The sequence below is a fragment of the Dysidea avara genome, chromosome 8, assembly GCF_963678975.1.
Source record: "Dysidea avara chromosome 8, odDysAvar1.4, whole genome shotgun sequence".
Classification (NCBI taxonomy): Eukaryota; Metazoa; Porifera; class Demospongiae; order Dictyoceratida; family Dysideidae; genus Dysidea; species Dysidea avara.
In genome coordinates this window covers 36,000,655-36,019,686 of record NC_089279.1, presented here as the reverse complement: position 1 = coordinate 36,019,686, position 19,032 = coordinate 36,000,655, and positions in this window count along the sequence as shown.

Sequence of the window (19,032 nt, the reverse complement as noted above, 5' to 3'; positions counted from 1 at the left end):
TCAGATAATTGGACATTTTTACTTATGCTATGATATTTGTGAGTCACATGGGTCAGGTATCAAGAGTCAGAATAATATTATGCAGCAGTCAACTTCACACATTATTAAACATATATACCTATAGTATGCATAAAGATTTGCTTTTCCATCATTTTCATTTCATTTTCTTAAAATAATTTGTCAGGTATGCCATAGTCCCCCTCCCCCTTTCAAAAAAAATGCATACAAGATCAAGATACTCTAATAAAGCAGTCACAGTGTTCATGAGGCAGTGTAGCTTAACTATGAAGCTGGATCTGAATAAAGATCTCTATATGCTAGATAAGAGTCTATATACTATATACGTTTGGTAAAGGACAGCCATTATTGCTGTGACCTTTTTTACACTTCAGCTTTTCAGCAAAGTGCACCCTCCCTTTCCAAACTCTGGATCTGCCCCTGTTAAATTAATGGTTACACATTACATGATATGATATGTACACATAGTAATCAAATAATTACAACTAAATGATTGAGTAAGCACTTTGTTATGTATGCACTTGTAAATTCAATTTTAAAAACACATCACACTTGACACATACATTTAACTAAGTTTATTATTCTCAAATTTACTTTGTAATCTCAGATGAATCACTGCATACATTAGTACACTAATTGCATTAGAAAGCATGTGGAAAGCTAGAGGTAACAGCAACTGCACATGGCTGTGGCAGCAGCAACAATTTACAACCAGCAGAAGCAGTTTGTAGTTAGCTGCATACAGTAGCAATCTCAAAGTAACAGTAAGCTAAAAGAAGTAGTAGCCTGTACTAACCAGCAGCCAACTACAGACAGTAGCAGGCAGCTGCAAGCTACATACAGTAGTAGCAGTCAGGTGCAGCTACAGTATTAACCAATTGCAAGCAGCAGTTAGCCACAAGCAGTGCATGGTCAACTGCAAGTACACCCTGTAACAGCCATCAGTAGAATCAAAAGCAGCAGTTACAGAAGCAGCAAGCAAGCAATAAGCAGCAGCAGCACGTTGTAATTGTCAAGATATCAACAGAAAGCTGCAATCAATAGCAGCAGCTAAGACCAGTAGCATCTAGATGCAAGCTGCATTGAGTAATAGGCAGTTTCAAGCAGCAGTTGCAAGCAGCAGCAAGTTACAACTAAAAATATCAGCCAAAAGTAGCAAGTAAAAGCATTAATAGCTGCAAACAGCAGCAGCCTGAAAAATCACAAGCAGCAAAGCAGGACACAGCATATGCAGCAGAAGTGCCTTTAGTTCGGAGGTGAATCATTAGCTAATTTTCAGGTGGAACATAAGTTAATATGCATGTAAGTGAAATATCACTTAGTCGGTTTGTAGCTTGATATTTAGCTAATTTAAAACATTAGTTAGCTTAAAGGTGGAACATAGCTAATTGCAGTCAGAATATTAGATAGTATATACAGGGAAACATTTTTTAACTTTTGCAGATGGAATATTAACTAGCTTTTAGGTGAAACATTAGCTAATTTGCAGCTACATTATTAGTTAGTTTACAATTGGTACATCATGTAGTTATAGTTTGCAGCTAGAACATTAGCTAGTTTATAAGTTGTAGGGAAACATTAACTAGCTTGCAGGTGAAATATTAGCTAGTTAGCAGTTGAACATTTCCTAGGCAGCAGATATTTAATATTACTTAGAATGAAGCTGAAAAATTAACTAGTTTACTAGTGGTAACTCAGCTAGTTAACAGGTACACCATTTTGATTACTTGGTTTCCTTATAGCAATTAAGTGTAACATCAGCTATAATATTTGCAGTAGAACTTTAGCTAGTTTACAGTTTGACCAATAGCTAATTAACTAGTTTTCAGGTGAACTATCAGCTAGTTTGCAAGTGAAACATTGGCTAACCAGCAGATGAAACATAGCAGCTGGCTGTAAGTAGCTAAAACCAGCTACAGGCAATGTCATATTACTGCACACAACAAAGAGCTGCAAACAGTAGTTAACATCAAGCAGCATACAGTTGTTATCAGCTGTATAAAGCTGCAAAAACATATAGCCAATTACAAGAAACAAAATCAAGAGCAGTCACTGTGACAGCAAAGTACAAGTAGCAGCACTATCAGTTGTAGGTAGAGACACTATCAGCTGCCAGTACAAGTAGCAGCACTATCAGTTGTAGGTAGAGACAGTATCAGCTGCCAGTACAAGTAGCAGCACTATCAGTTGTAGGTAGAGACAGTATCAGCTGCCAGTACAAGTAGCAGCACTATCAGTTGTAGGTAGAGACAGTATCAGCTGCCAGTACAAGTAGCAGCACTATCAGTTGTAGGTAGAGACAGTATCAGCTGCCAGTACAAGTAGCAGCACTATCAGTTGTAGGTAGAGATAGTATCAGCTGCCAGTACAAGTAGCAGCACTATCAGTTGTAGGTAGAGATAGTATCAGCTGCCAGTACAAGTAGCAGCAGCAGCCAAAACCAGTAAATTACAAACAGTATAGTTAGGCTTGAGCCAATTATGCTTTGAAAATTGCCTATGATGCTTTTGACAGTGCTAAAAAATCCAGCCTATTATGCTTAAAATTATGCTCTCAAAATCAAGATTATGCTCTGTTCTATTAGAGTATATCTGCATTTTCTGACTGCTGTGTTAGAGTAAGTGACTGCTGTATTAGAGTATCTCGATCTTATTTCCATAAAGTGTGAATAATTAGTCAAGAAATAGTAAAAATAATAACACTGCGAGGTCTTTGATATGAAATGCAGTATTAAATAATGTGCAGTGTGGTCATGTTGTGCAGTAATTTTGGCGCGCGCATTGTGCGTTTTAATTAAAATTCTGGAAAATTGTCCTATTATAATGCTTGATGCTTTTGCTAGCCTATTATGCTCGAAATTATGCCGGCATAATTGGCGCGAGCCTAACAGTAGTAGTACAAAATTGCAAACAGTAGCAGCCAGCTAAAGCAGCTGACAGCAGCAACAGCTGACAGCAGTAACAGCTGACAGCAGCAACAGCTGACAGCAGCAACAGCTGGCAGCAGCAACAGCAACAGCTAGCAGCAGCAACAGCTAGCAGCAGCAACAGCTACAGCTAGCAGCAGCAACAGCTAGCAGCAGCAACAGCTACAGCTAGCAGCAGCAACAGCTAGCAGCAGCAACAGCTAGCAGCAGCAACAGCTACAGCTAGCAGCAGCAACAGCTACAGCTAGCAGCAGCAACAGCTACAGCTAGCAGCAGCAACAGCTAGCAGCAGCAACAGCTACAGCTAGCAGCAGCAACAGCTAGCAGCAGCAACAGCTACAGCTAGCAGCAGCAACAGCTAGCAGCAGCAACAGCTACAGCTAGCAGCAGCAACAGCTAGCAGCAGCAACAGCTACAGCTAGCAGCAGCAACAGCTAGCAGCAGCAACAGCTAGCAGCAGCAACAGCTAGCAGCAGCAACAGCTACAGCTAGCAGCAGCAACAGCTACAGCTAGCAGCAGCAACAGCTACAGCTAGCAGCAGCAACAGCTACAGCTAGCAGCAGCAACAGCTACAGCTACAGCTAGCAGCAGCAACAGCTACAGCTAGCAGCAGCAACAGCTAGCAGCAGCAACAGCTACAGCTAGCAGCAACAGCTAGCAGCAGCAGCAACAGCTAGCAGCAGCAACAGCTAGCAGCAGCAACAGCTAGCAGCAGCAACAGCTAGCAGCAGCAACAGCTAGCAGCAGCAACAGCTAGCAGCAGCAACAGCTACAGCTAGCAGCAACAGCTAGCAGCAGCAGCAACAGCTAGCAGCAGCAGCAACAGCTAGCAGCAGCAGCAACAGCTAGCAGCAGCAGCAACAGCTAGCAGCAGCAACAGCTACAGCTAGCAGCAACAGCTACAGCTAGCAGCAACAGCTAGCAGCAGCAGCAACAGCTACAGCTAGCAGCAACAGCTAGCAGCAGCAGCAACAGCTAGCAGCAGCAGCAACAGCTAGCAGCAGCAGCAACAGCTAGCAGCAGCAGCAACAGCTAGCAGCAGCAGCAACAGCTAGCAGCAGCAGCAACAGCAGCAACAGCTAGCAGGAGCAGCAACAGCTAGCAGCAGCAGCAACAGCTAGCAGCAGCAGCAACAGCTAGCAGCAGCAGCAACAGCAGCAACAGCTAGCAGCAGCAGCAACAGCTAGCAGCAGCAGCAACAGCAGCAACAGCTAGCAGCAACAGCTAGCAGCAGCAGCAGCAGCAACAACTAGCAGCAGCAGCAACAGCTAGCAGCAGCAGCAACAGCTAGCAGCAGCAGCAACAGCTAGCAGCAGCAGCAACAGCAGCAACAGCTAGCAGCAGCAGCAACAGCTAGCAGCAGCAGCAACAGCTAGCAGCAGCAGCAACAGCTAGCAGCAGCAACAGCTACAGCTAGCAGCAACAGCTACAGCTAGCAGCAACAGCTAGCAGCAGCAGCAGCAGCAACAGCTAGCAGCAGCAACAGCAACAGCTAGCAGCAGCAACAGCTAGCAGCAACAGCTAGCAGCAGCAACAGCTAGCAGCAACAGCTAGCAGCAGCAGCAACAGCTAGCAGCAACAGCTAGCAGCAGCAGCAGCAGCAGCAACAGCTAGCAGCAGCAGCAGCAGCAACAGCTAGCAGCAGCAACAGCTAGCAGCAGCAACAGCTAGCAGCAGCAACAGCTAGCAGCAGCAACAGCTAGCAGCAGCAACAGCTAGCAGCAGCAACAGCTAGCAGCAGCAACAGCTAGCAGCAACAGCAACAGCTAGCAGCAACAGCAACAGCTAGCAGCAACAGCAGCAGCAGCAACAGCTAGCAGCAGCAGCAGCAGCAACAGCTAGCAGCAGCAACAGCTAGCAGCAGCAACAGCTAGCAGCAGCAACAGCTAGCAGCAGCAACAGCTAGCAGCAACAGCAACAGCTAGCAGCAACAGCAACAGCTAGCAGCAACAGCTAGCAGCAACAGCTAGCAGCAGCAGCAGCAGCTAGCAGCAGCAGCAGCAGCAGCAACAGCTAGCAGCAGCTAGCAGCAGCAGCAGCAGCAGCAGCAGCAGCAGCAGCAGCTAGCAGCAGCAGCAGCAGCAGCAGCAGCAGCAGCAGCAGCAGCAGCAGCAGCAGCAGCAGCAGCAGTTTCAGAATTTTAGGTACTAGAACTACCTCCTCTAAATCAGCCCTGAAGCATTCTTGGTGTCGATTATGTTGTCAGTCATATGATTATCACGTGCTGGATGGAGAACAACCTCTAAAACGCCAAATCGGAATTTCTGCCCAATATCGGCATTGCAGGTCAGTATCGGGGTTTCAGTGTCCGACGTCGGCCTTTCACGTCGGCGGTGGTGACCCTTCAGGGCCACCATCTGATTATGTTTGCACATTAGCGCGAGCCGTTTGTGTCGTAGAACAAACGTTTGGCTTGAGGCCTTCCTGCATAGTGTCCGTGCGTGAAAACTGAGATGGAGAGACAAAACAGTGGATCTTTCAGATTGTTGAATAGGAGCCTTCGTACACTAGTGGATTTTCCAATAGAATTATTAGTGTACGTAATCTCTTTCATGACTAGTGCCCGCGACAGGGTGAAATTACGATATGTTTCACAACGACTACGAACTGCAGTGGAAACCCCGTCATTGTGGAGGGATTTCACCTGGCCAAATTTCGATTTTCGTGAGGAACGTTCAATCAAGAGTGTGTTCAAGTCATGTGGTAGACACGTGAAACGGTTGTCATTTCCGGATCTTGTCATACCTGTAGAATCATTACAGCATTGTGGTAACGTCCTACGACTCAGTTTACCATCAGTTAAGCTGAGTCTTACCCAACTTAGGACAATTATGCATTGTATGCGAAAATTACAGTACTTGGATATCTTGTGGGCATCAAAAAATGACATTAAACCCCTGCTTTTAATGGTAGGGTATCCCATATATTGTTACACCATCAAAGAACTAACAATCAGAAAACGAGTAAAGGATTCATCATTTGACGAAGTATTATATTTTTTGCTAAATGTGTGGACAACTTTAAGGCTAATGCCACATACAATAAACATTGTTACTAGTATACCTTCTAAAATGATTAGAAAAGCACTTGAACAATTGGGGAAATTTTGGGATATCAAGATTGAGTGATCATATTGGCCATCTTCATATATACGTGGGTTTTGCTGTTGGTTTGGTTCCTGTACTTCCTGTGCTCCAATATCAGATCTTTGGTCCACATAGCTTAAAACTTTTATTTGTAAATGGCAGTAATTATGGGTTGTCAGGATTGGGTAGTGGCCGTATATTGTTGACTAAACGTACTATTGGTAGTGATGTGCTACACAAGGGATCACTGCGGATAGGTGTTCAAGGTACTCCGTTGAATAATGTCAATATTACATTTTTGACACATTTCAGTGCTGCTGAATATACATTTTTTTACTATTATCATCTAGAGCAACTATCTATTGCTTGTCCCAACTTACAACAACTTAATCTGCGGGAAAATCCATACTGTTTGACAAACTTACAAGGTCTACGTGCAATTGCTACTGGTTGTCAAAAACTGGAGGGTCTAAACATCACGCGAGTTCCAGTTAAAGCAGTGGAGAGTTGTGTACGACTGTGGGAAATTTTAGTTGATTTACAGCTGACTTATCTATCTATTGACTTGTGTTGTTTGCTTTACTTCAAAGGAGATGCCCTAACTAAGAGTATCATTATCAGTCTACACCAGAAATGTTTAAAGATGAAAGCACTGGAATCACACTGTTTTATTAGATGTGCTGAGTGTGCTAGAAATAAAAAACAACCATTGCTGTTATCCTACTTTCCACTACTCATCCACTGCCTGACAGCAGATATTAATGATGTCAATATCTGTGAGAAACTAAAGTATTTGTGGTACATAGGTGAAAATATATGGTGGCCTTGGTCGGTAGAAAATTGCAACTTACAACAGTTGTGCATTGAATCAGAACAGTTAGCTCTTCCTGACAGTTTTATGAACAAGATATCTGCTCATGGTGGACTGGTACATGTAAATTTGATTGTAAAATGTGTCACACAAAATGGTATTGTTGCTCTCTTAGAAAATTCTCCTAACCTCATAACTTACCACGTTTATATAGGAACTACAACTGATTGGTTTATTTCTTTTGATCTGGAAGATTTCAGATCAACACTAGAGAAGAAGTAGTCTCAAAGAAAATTATTCTTGTGTGGCAGTTGCCAGTTGGTAAAAGGAAAGCTTTGTATCAACGAGTATAATGATTTATTGGTACATGGTAACATAGACTTTGTTGGTTTATGGCGAAATTCGCTGTAACATTATTTGTATCATTTTTAGCTTTTTATGTATAGCTGTTTAACATGTCATGCATTTTACTGTTTGTACAAGTGACATAATTACTGGGTTTTATGATGTGATTGATATCTAGTAAAGGCTTTTATTGTATGCACTAGCATAAGGGAGGGGTACATGTGCCCTTTTCTAGACACTGTATAATGTGGGAGCCATTATGCCCTGATCTTATTGAGGTGTTAAATGCACTAATTTTTCCACCTTTTTTCAAACATACTTTCTGTAACAACTTTAAACAGGCTATAGGACCAGGTGTTTTACAGACCTTCAGGACTTGTGCTGTAAAGCCTAAATTTAAAAAAAGTAGACAATTTGGGACAGTAATGCAGTTTGAAATCATGAATGTAGAAATTGAATGCAACCGAAACATGACATAACTATGTGAGAAAATCTAAAAACTCTACAATGGACAATGGTATGCAAATGTTTCATACATGTACATTCAATAGTTAAGCAAACTTCGGATTATTAAAAGTTTTGTAACCTATGAAAGTAAACACTATTATCTTTATCACAGTTTGTTCAATGCAAGGGCATCATAGTAGGTGCAACCAATGAGGCCAGAGACTCATCTCATCACTTTTTGATTAAAATAAAAAACTTTTGGCTCTGTATGTCTTTGTGGCTACTTTGGAAATATCCCTTACAATTTACCCTTTTTAGTAATGAATTCAGGTTTAATAGTTAGACAGTAATACAGAGGTGTTTTCTTGCATGTCCACCAAGCATTTCCTAACATTGAACACTTGTCAGGTAACTAGCTAGCACCTTACATTCAGTATTTAGCCAAAATGTTGCCTCCAGATAGCATTTCAAAATGTGAATTTTCCTAGGGGAGCATGTTCCCAGACCCCCTAGATTAGGACTGAGCCTTAATTACCACTTTTACTCTGGCACCTTGCCATTGTAGGATTTTCCCACATAACTATTTTTACTGTATTGGATCCCTTTAATTAATAGTTTACTAGTCTGTTTCTTTTTTGTCATAGCATAGCCATGATACACATGTGACAGCTCTCTAGTGGTGGATCCAATTGGGGGCACATGCTTTCCCCCAACCACACTGCACGTGTGAATGTGTGGACCTAGTAACCTACATGTGTGTATGTGTGGACCTAGTAATCTGCAGCTGTATGTGTGTATGTGCTTAAAAAACATAAACGATCGAGATACGCTAATAGAGCAGTCAGTCAAATACTCTAATAGAGCATTCACCACACAACGTTATTAAGAATCCTCCATAGTTGCTGAGTATGAAACAAACTAGTATCTACAGCACTATCACATGCTTGGACACACTTAGCTTGCTAAGGATATTTTAATGTACATGGTCTTGTGTATGGCATTCTTTAGGTCCATAATAATTATATCCCCACACAACTCTTGATCAATGTAGGAAACAGATATTTGTGAATAAAACTACTCTACATCAAATTTTTCAGTCCTGAAACATATCAAATAGCTATAGCTTCTGGGGGACTGCACCCCTCAGTCCCCCTGCTCTACTATCCTGGTGCACCCGCCTTGCCAAACCCTGATCCGCCCCTGGCTTTATTAAAGTATCATATAATATAATATGGTGTTGTACAACAGTGGTTGCTTTATTAGAGTATATTGATTAATCTTGGTATTATCCCACATATTAGATCACTGCTGTTTTCTGCAGCAAACCGACCACTATGAATGTGGCTTTCTATTCAGTGCTTCAAAAATGTGACCCGGTCTGACAAAATGGGGCTTATACCTATCGAATTTTTATCATATTTTCAAAGTTTGAAATTTTATAACTAATTCTGTGTACATGATAACTATTTAAGTTTTTCCTCAATTATGTAGCAATTTATGGAGATTTTACTAAAGCTTACAGAATTGTTATAGCTTACGCAGAAATGGAGATACACAGATGGCATTATTAGGCAAACACATGTATTTATTCAACAGATTCAACATATAATTATAATAGTGCACTATACTAAAAGAATAATTGTGCACATGAGGTGCACATGGTTGTCCTAGATATCACATCATTATGCTATCACTAGAGTTGGTGAAATAAAAATATTAATCAGTTTTGTTGGCTGAAAAAATTAATGATTTTGTGAGTCAAATGATAGTAGGCTGTGCCATCTGTCTGTAGCCAGTTACTCCCGGTAACAGGTATAATTATACTGTTGAATTAAATGGTAGGGTTGATTCTATTACTAGTATTGTATGTGTGTACTTGCAACTAACAGGGTTTAGACTGAAACTGCTCTAGATCTAGGTATACTGCTATATGTTACAGCAAAACTAAACAGTTCAATCACTACTAATTGTATATGCTTGCACAAAATAAATACCATTATTATTAATTACATACTATCCCAGTATGGACCTGCAAGAATGTTGAAAGTCTGTATAGTAGGGGATCAGAATCTTAACAAAGAAGACCAAAAAAAGAAAAACATCCCAGACCAGTTGGTGACTTGATCCACAGACAACTTGCAGTCAAGGGAACAAGGAAGTTCAGGAGCTTGTGTTGTTAACTGTTACGTTTAGCTAGGATTCAAAGTCCAACGAACAAAATAATAATGATTATTAACACAAAGCCTTAACATTTACAAATCTCAAAGTCTAAATATTACAAGCATACACACAGTATATATAGTAAATGAATTACACACAATTACATCATAAGATTACATCATCATACAAATACATCATATAAGGTTACACCACATGCAATTGCAATAAATATACATAACATTAACACTGCCTGGACAGCTCAATCATGGTATCCAACAGTGTTAACAAGTACCTCAAATTAACCAGCCAGTGTATTGGAACAGAGCTCCAATACCACAACTAGACACACATGGGTTAAGTGTATATCACAAGCCTTGTCCTAAAATTATCTAGTTTACTGTTGCAGCATTAAAGACAATTTCTTACTTTACTCTAAGAACAGATCGTGGGAAGGGTACAAAATAAGGCTCTGTGGTATTGTCAAAAACCTTTATTCAGCATACTTTTAAATGATACCTTGATTATCCATAAATGGATACTGTACAAAACTGTTGATCACAATAATAGGAAAAAGTATTTGGTAGTAAGTGGTGAAACAAAAATATATAATATATATATTTGAATTTTCTGTAATTACACAAGTTTATTTTGATGATACAAAATTCATATTTTACTATTAAATATATTAAATTTTGGTGTTTTATTTCGATCTTTTGGTATCCACGGTATGGTATTGGACTTTGGTATATAGTATTGTGGCTATGTTAATGACCAAATATAGGTATATTGCAGAGCCCTAGTACAAAGTCTCTATGGAGCCATGGGACAGGTTGCCAGGGTTACAAGAATAATTTTGAAATAAGGCATTATTAATGTAGCCAACATTACAACATTATGTAGATGTACTATCTCTACAAGTAAATACTCAATAATGCAATTGTCTTATCAGTGAAAGCTATCCCACATTTTACAGAGAGGACAATGAACACACTAACTACACTTCAGCATCATCATGATGCCAGACTGCAACACCTTCTAATATACAATATCCAGTAATGATCATCATCCCCATCACGTTGATACTAACAAAACTAATTAGTTGGCTGAGGCAGAATATATTTCTGCATTCAACAGAGTTTCTGTGTTGAACAGCCACGTAACCTGGGATCCGGGAGAATTCTCTCTCCTCTCAAGTTCTCATACATCTTATGGGGACCTGTGAAAAGGCTGAAATCCTTTTCTAAGACACTTGCCTAGGGGGCAGATTTGTAATAGCCACCTCTATAATTTAGTGAAACTAAGGAGATCCTGATGTAGCATCGCACAGGGCTCGTTGTGATCACATGGTAGTTGCATAGTTATGTGCATGTTAAGTGGTGTCTTGTATATTAATTTTATCAACAGTCATTAGATGGCACACACAGCCAGGCTAACTGAGAAAGCACTTTGTGACAACTGTGCCTACAAGGTGTAGCAAATAATCTCCTTGGAGACTGCTCCAATGTCTGACTGAGTTGATAGTCTGCTGGGTTTAATAATATTACTAATACATAACTAGTAACTAGAGTACTTAGTTATCTTTTTAAGAAGTAACTGTAACTGTAACTAAGTTAGAAGAAACAAGTAACTAGTTACTTTTCTGAAGTAACTACCCCAACTCTGCACCCAATGCTGACCACCCTTTGATTTTATAACCAAATGACATAAATAACTAATGCTATGACAAAACCTTCTAATAGTACAGTCACCAGATGACTTATGACTATATCGGAGTCATGTCAGTCAGTCCAGACCTTGGAGGAAGGTGGTAAACAAGAAGAAATAGCCATAAGATAGTAACGAGTGGGAGTATCATGGATACCTGCCCAATTCTGAAGTGAATTAACCAGGTGGACCTCTGTGTATATACAAAGTTGGGGTAGTTACTTCAGAAAAGTAACTAGCTACTAGTTACTTTTATCCCATGTAACTTAGTTACAGTTACTTCTTAAAAGGTAACTAAGTGCTCTAGTTACTTTCGTAGTATAAATTATGATTTGTTTTTAGCTTTTTAATGTGAATTTTGCTCAGTTATGCATCATCAAGGGATTCAATTCATATATGCAACAATTCTGTGGTTATTTCAGGTCACTTTTAATTATTGTACGTATGTTACTCAAGCTGAATCATAGAGAACAGTACACAGAATCTATCTACTTAATGTGGCTGTAGCATATGTGGCATAAAAATTGAAGGGTTCTTGCTTTTAAAGCTATATTTACAATGTAACTATTGTAACTAGTTACTATTGTAACTTAGTTACTTTTCAGACAATTACTCTCAGTTACAAGTTACTAGTTACAAAGCCATGTAACTAGTTATATTACTAGTTACTGTAAAAGTAACTAATTATGTAACTTAATTACAAAAGTAACTAACTCTGTGTATATATACCAATGACCATTAGCTATACAGTAAGACAATGAGATTGGGAAAATGGGCTGGAGGGGGAGCAGTATAGCCTTGAGACCTGACCCTTATCACGTGAAATCACATGATCCTCCAAAATTGGTAAATGTGCATTGTTAAAACTGAGGTGGCCATAGCATACTTAGCCAGCAGCATACCCTTGTGGTGCAGGCACACTTTCAGGATATGGTGCATGGTGTGTGAAGCACACAAGACAAGCAGTGTGACTATATATTGGTGTACATGACACCATCAGTGTTTATTCTAGGACTGTTAGGGGGGGGAACTTTCCCCCCCTAAAATCTTAGACTCACCCCCTAAAATTGTGAGTAACTGCTACACTATACGTAGGTTCAAAATGGCACACAAAACTTTAAAATGCTCTCAGATTCAATCTCAAGAGTGTATAATATGTAAAATTTTCTCAGGTTAAAATTGCACATGCTAGCTACCTTAAATTCAATATCAGATTATTTAATGTTTAAAAATCTCTTAGGGTACATACACAATGAGAGCTCAAGTTTCCCTAGTTTCTTAAAATATCCTCTCAGAGAGAATAATTTTGCAAAATATTTAAAATTGCGTGTACAGCCAGCAAATATACTGCCAGATTAAATCTCAGAAAGCCTGATATTAAAAAAAATCCATATCCATAAAAATACCCTAATATTCAGTTTGAAATAGCCGATAAGGTTCTTGTACAACAACCACCCATGCAGTCGGTATTATACATGCAATGATAGTCAATACAATATCTTGTGATCTCACACAAATTGTTTATTCACCAGATTCAACAAACGCAGTGCACTACTAATAGAATAATTGTGTACATGAGGTGCACATGGCTGTCCTAGATATTACATCATTATGTAATCACTATGTGTCATGCTCTACCAGCCATAAGATTTGGCTTCACCCAGTCTTCACAAAAATCAAAACCAACACTCATGACACAGCCTTAAATAACTAACCAGTTTCACAACTATTTCAACTGTTTTCATTATAGTGAACCTGGACAACTAGACTTTCAGGCACCTGGTCACCCCCAAATTTCCTTATTCCCCCCAAAGTATAAATCCTAGAATAAACACTGGACACCATTTATAATAGAAAACCATTTGCTGCTAAAAATTATGCGTTCTGTGGCATCCTCTATCATTTAGAGGTAGTAGAATGGATACTAGCAAAGCATCAATTTTATTGAATTTCTGTGTTAACAACAAACACATTTTTGTGCTAAGCCATTACACAGACAATTCAAATCATGGTATGTTTGCATCAACAAAATTTAGCTCATAGAATTTCCATTAGATAAAACACATTTAAATATTTCATCAGAAACCAGACAACAGAAGAGAGATGAAAATATTGTTATATTGCTGCTATTTGTGCACTGGTGATCAGTGGGGCCAGTACATATCTTAGGGTAGAACATATAAGCCTTATAGTTGAGTGAAAAAAAACCACAATTTCAGGCTTGGTGATAAAGGTTTTTACTATAATACATTTTGTAAACAATGTTTAATAGAGTTTTGAAAGCAGTAATTACTGGCTGACAATTAGTGTTGTGTACTGTTTGTAGATTGTTGACATTCCAGGAATGTAGCGCCAATTGCAAAACTGTAGATGATGCAGCATTTCACAATAATACTATGATGAGTGGTTGACTTTGATAATAAAGCTGTCACCAGAGTTGGGGGTAACTATAGTTACGTAACTAGTTACTTTTACAGTAACTAGTAATATAACTAGTTACATGCTTTGTAACTAGTAACTTGTAACTGAGAGTAATTGTCTGAAAAGTAACTAAGTTACAATACAGTTACACTGTAAATATGCTTTAAAAGCAAGAATCCTTCAATTTGTATGCCACATATGCTACAGCCATTAAAAAAGTGACCTGAAATAACCACATAATTGTTATTTTAAGTGCATATATGTATTGAATCCATTGATGATGTATACATATCTGAGCAAAATTCATGTTAAAAAGCTAAAAACAAGTCGTAATTTATACTACGAAAGTAACTAGTAACTAGAGTACTTAGTTACCTTTTAAAAAGTAACTGTAACTAAGTTACATGGGATAAAAGTCACTAGTAGCTAACTAGTTACTTTTCTGAAGTAACTAGCTACCCCAACTCTGGCTGTCACATGCCACCCATCCACTCTTGAATGCACAAGTGCTTTTTCAGCTGCACATGTATTGTCACACTATTATGAGTGTGACTAATTATATATATTTAGTCAGTTGTCCTTATGGAGCAGTCGGCAGTGTGTAAAATTCCCCTTAAAATTGACCTGAGAAGGCTAAATCTTCAAAATTTTCCTGCATCCCAGACCATCCTAGAGAAATGATGCTTCACATGTTGACTGTGCTTTACAACCACCTGGAACAGAGTCCCTGGCCCTTTCTAAAAATATTGTTGCCATGCCTATGAGGCAGGCTGCTAGCTAGCTATGTGCCACTTCAGCCCAAACCTGTTGTTGGTTGTAATACCACTATGCATAGTGATCAAGCTCACCCTGTTGTAATGTTAGTTGTGTACTGATACCTTGAACGCATGCATAGTGTTCATTCTTTTACTGTTCAACCAGAGTAATGTTGCCATGGACACCTTCAAGTTAACACTGCGGTTTACTCTACGATCAAACTTGTACTAACATGCCCAAGCAGCGCAGAATAATTTAGTATATAAGACAGCACTTTCTTTCAGTGTTCAGATTATTGTCCAGTTGCTCTCAGACTCGCATTGTGAGGGTGCACGTGGTAGCTACGTATAGTGAAGGTGTATCCAGTACCGCGAGCAATCATATGGATCAGACGAGAGATCAGAGCATTAACTCAAATGGAGAACCTCTAAACAGTCTTGTTACTCTTCCTACTGAGTTAATTGTTTACATTTTTTCGTTTTTGACTATTAACGTCCATGACATAGTGAAGCTGCGATGTGTTTCAAGAACATTGCGAAGTGCTTGTGAAATCCCATCGTTGTGGAGGGAGTTTATCTGGCCACGTTTGGATATTCGCGAGGAGGGTGGTGTGAAAAGTGTGTTGAAGTCGTATGGACAGAACGTCCAGCGACTATCTTTTCCTGATCACGTGCCAACACCTGCCAAGTTAACAGCATTGTTACAACATTGTATTAATCTCGTAGAACTTTGTATTCCAACAAGAAAATTGTCTCCTAACCAATTGAAAAAGATTATATACCCTTTGGGAAAGCTACAGAGTCTGGATATTCTATGGACAAGTGATATCCGTCCACTACTTGTGCTTTGTGGTAAACTGGAGAAACTAACAATCAGGATAGAAGTGAAACTAGCAGGAATTTCATCATCACCGTCAACAGTATTCTGTTCATTGCTGGGTGAGTGGGTAATACAGGGATTTGTACCACAGACGTTGAATGTTGTTGTTGGACAAACTTATCAATTAACATGGTTAGCACGAGATTGGCTCCATTTTAATCCTCGTTCACCGACTAACCACACTGGTTGTTTTAAAGTTTTTAGTAGTTTGAAAGTTCCTATGGATCTTTATCCTGCACTACCAGACTTTCAGTTGCAGTTTGGTCAATCATGTACTCTGCCATTTGTGAAACCCAGCAAGTGTGGGTTGTTAGGATTAGAAGAATGGAACATGTTATTGACTGACACAACCTATCATGGTCAGGTAGTACATAAGGCAATGATGACCAAGCTCAGTCCTGATATTGAATGTAGTCACTTTAGTAGTGACATTACTTGTCTTAGTTTTGTGACACATTTTGATGCTTCACAATGTGGGTCACTTCATTCTGGTCACCTGGAACAAGTAGCCATGGCTTGTCCTAAACTACAACATCTTAACTTGAAAGGTAACAGTCATTGTTTAGAGAGATTGCAAGGCTTGTACATGCTATTAGCATGTAAAAACCTGAGAGGACTGAATTTGTTGGATATTTTAGAAGTGGAGAGTCATATTCGATTGTGGAAAATCTTGGTTGATATGAAGCTGACCTATCTGGCTATTCAACTGTGTGTATTAATACCTTGGGAACTAAATGGGCAAGCTGAGCCACAGATTGTTAGCTCATTTCAAAAATGTTTAAACTTGAAAGCATTAGAAGTATGCTCATGCACTAATTGTGGACAGAGAGATTTCTCAGTATTGTCCCATTTTCCATCACTTGTTCACTACTTGGTAGATCATGTTGATGTTGCAGTAATTGTGAATAATTGTACAAAGCTTAAATACTTATCAAGTTGCTATGCATATTCCTCACACTTGTTACCACAAAATAACAACTTGGAACAGTTGTGTATCCATGTATCAAGTTCCAACACTGACACATTTCTGCAGTCAATATCAGCTCATGGTGGACTGGTTCATGTAGTATTGTCTGCGATTACACTATATGATGATGGTATTACTGGTCTGATAGAAAATTCTCCCAACCTGATCACATGCCACCTTTATGCACGTGTCAGATCCTCAGACCCTGATTATAGACTGAATATGAGAGATTTCATAATGACACTAAAGTCAAATTTTCATGATAGAAAACTTTTTACTTGTGGAAGCTTCAAATTGGCCACTGTGTCTCATCAAGCTATTAACAATATTTTGGTGAGGGGTAACATGGATATTATTTCATTTTGGTCCCAATATAGGTTTTAGCAATGTCATGTACACTCATAAGAAAATCAGTTGAACAATCTGGCAACTTTATTCTTATTGTCACCACCTGATCAGTATGTATCCTGATCAGTATGTATATATCTGATTTATGCTAACTTTCTGCAAGAAATATTCCATTAATTGAGTTGCAAAAAAGAGAGTTGAAAGATTCTTTTAATGAGAAGAATCTGCATATGTACAAAGGGGGTAGGGGCTGTAATAATACAAGTGATGGCTGGAGATTGTGAGGTGGTAGAATGTATACCTAGCTAGTATGTGCATGGATCATGTGATACAGGTTGGTGAATGCCACAGTTTATTTGATGTCATCCTATTTCCACTCCAAATCTCCTAATTCATCATCAATCTTAAATTTTATGCAACCTCGAGAACATTCCACCCATGGCCTTAGGGGGTAGACAAGTTAGGTATAGCTGTGTAGGGTCTCATGGCTTTGGTGGACGCTAAACCTCCAGATAGCTAACTATAGTCACAAAGTAAGCAGATGTCTTGCATAGCATTGTCCAATAATGGTAGTGCTGGTTAGGGATCATGGACATTAATTTTGGATTTTTCTGACGAAAATATATCACCCAAAAACCATGCAGCTTCACAATACCTTCCTGGCACTTTGGCAGTATTGGTTGGGTATAACCAAGCCCAAAAATGCCTTCAGTGCAACTCTAAAAGTTGCAACATTTTTTTATATTTAGTGGTATTTAGTGGAATTTTCTGCTGACTGACTGACTGCTTGACTGACTGATTATATTAGGCAGCAATGTGTGCTGATTAATATAACACCTGACTATACATGTTGAAGTTCATCATGAGTGGCAGCTGGTTCCTACTAAATATAAAGTGATTCACTTTGTTTGAGCCACGCATAGCTTTGGAGGTTACTATCTTAATGACTCAGTTGATTGTCATAAGGAATTTGGCTATGAAAGCAAACAGGGTATTGGCTTGTACAAAAAGAGGTTTTATTGATCTGAATGAATTTGTACTGTCACAATTATACAAGTTAAATGTCCACTAGTGTATCTGCAGGTATAGGTGACCTGCTTTTATTATTAAGGCTTTACAGCACAAGTGTTGAAGGTCTGTAGGACAACCGGTCCTACAGCCCGTTTAGAGTTGTTACATAAAGTGTGTTTGAAAAGGTGCCTTGTTTCCCTATGTGATCCCTAATTGAACTTAAAATACCTTATACTTGTTTCAATATTATCGCTTGTGTACAGTATTCAAATGACACAGTGAATGCAGTATAAGTTGCTGTCAGCTCAGTTCATGTCCAGTTCTCTAGTATCGGTGTGAGTCCTGTAGTCACTGCAAAGCACTAAAATACAGTTTCACACTTAGCAATTAACTATACAATAATATTGTATAAATTACACAGGTCCACAATAATGCACTGAATAAATCTTAATACGTAGTGACCCAATGTTGGAAAACCTGCTTTTCCAGCACATTGGTCAATCTTCTGTTTTATAGCTAAAATGAGGCCGTGTTTAGCTATCTTGTGTTAAAATTTCAACCTGATATCTTAAAGTATTACAGAGATATGGCCTATTGACATTACAAACTAAAGTAATGTATTGAGTTATGTGAGTGATAATTACAGTGTGACATGACTTTGTCGACAGACTATTTCTACTATCTATTATAAATAGGATCTCTGATAGTTACATCAAGTGTTCTTACTACTTTTCTTCAGTTGAAATAACATGTATCATTGTCTAAAGACTGAGCTTTTAGCCATTCCATCACCTGAACAAATCACCAAATTTGAAGTTAATTGGTATCCCACATATGAAATTACTACATGGTCTGATTATGTAATCATTCATATCTCCTAGCAGAAAGTAGCTATGGGTATGAAATTTTGCAGCAAGAAGGTTATCCAAATGTACAAAAAACGAATTTTTAATTGAGTTTTCCCATACTTTTACTGGGAAATGACTGCAAGAAAAGATCAAAATACTCTAATAATTCCACTTACAGGCCTCTGGAATAACTGAGCTCTTGATCCATCAAAAACTGCAGGACTCAACCACATCCCTGTAAAGCTGTTTGCTGAAGATTTAACTCCACGTTTGCTTGTTGTGTTTTCAACTTCCCTTAAACAGG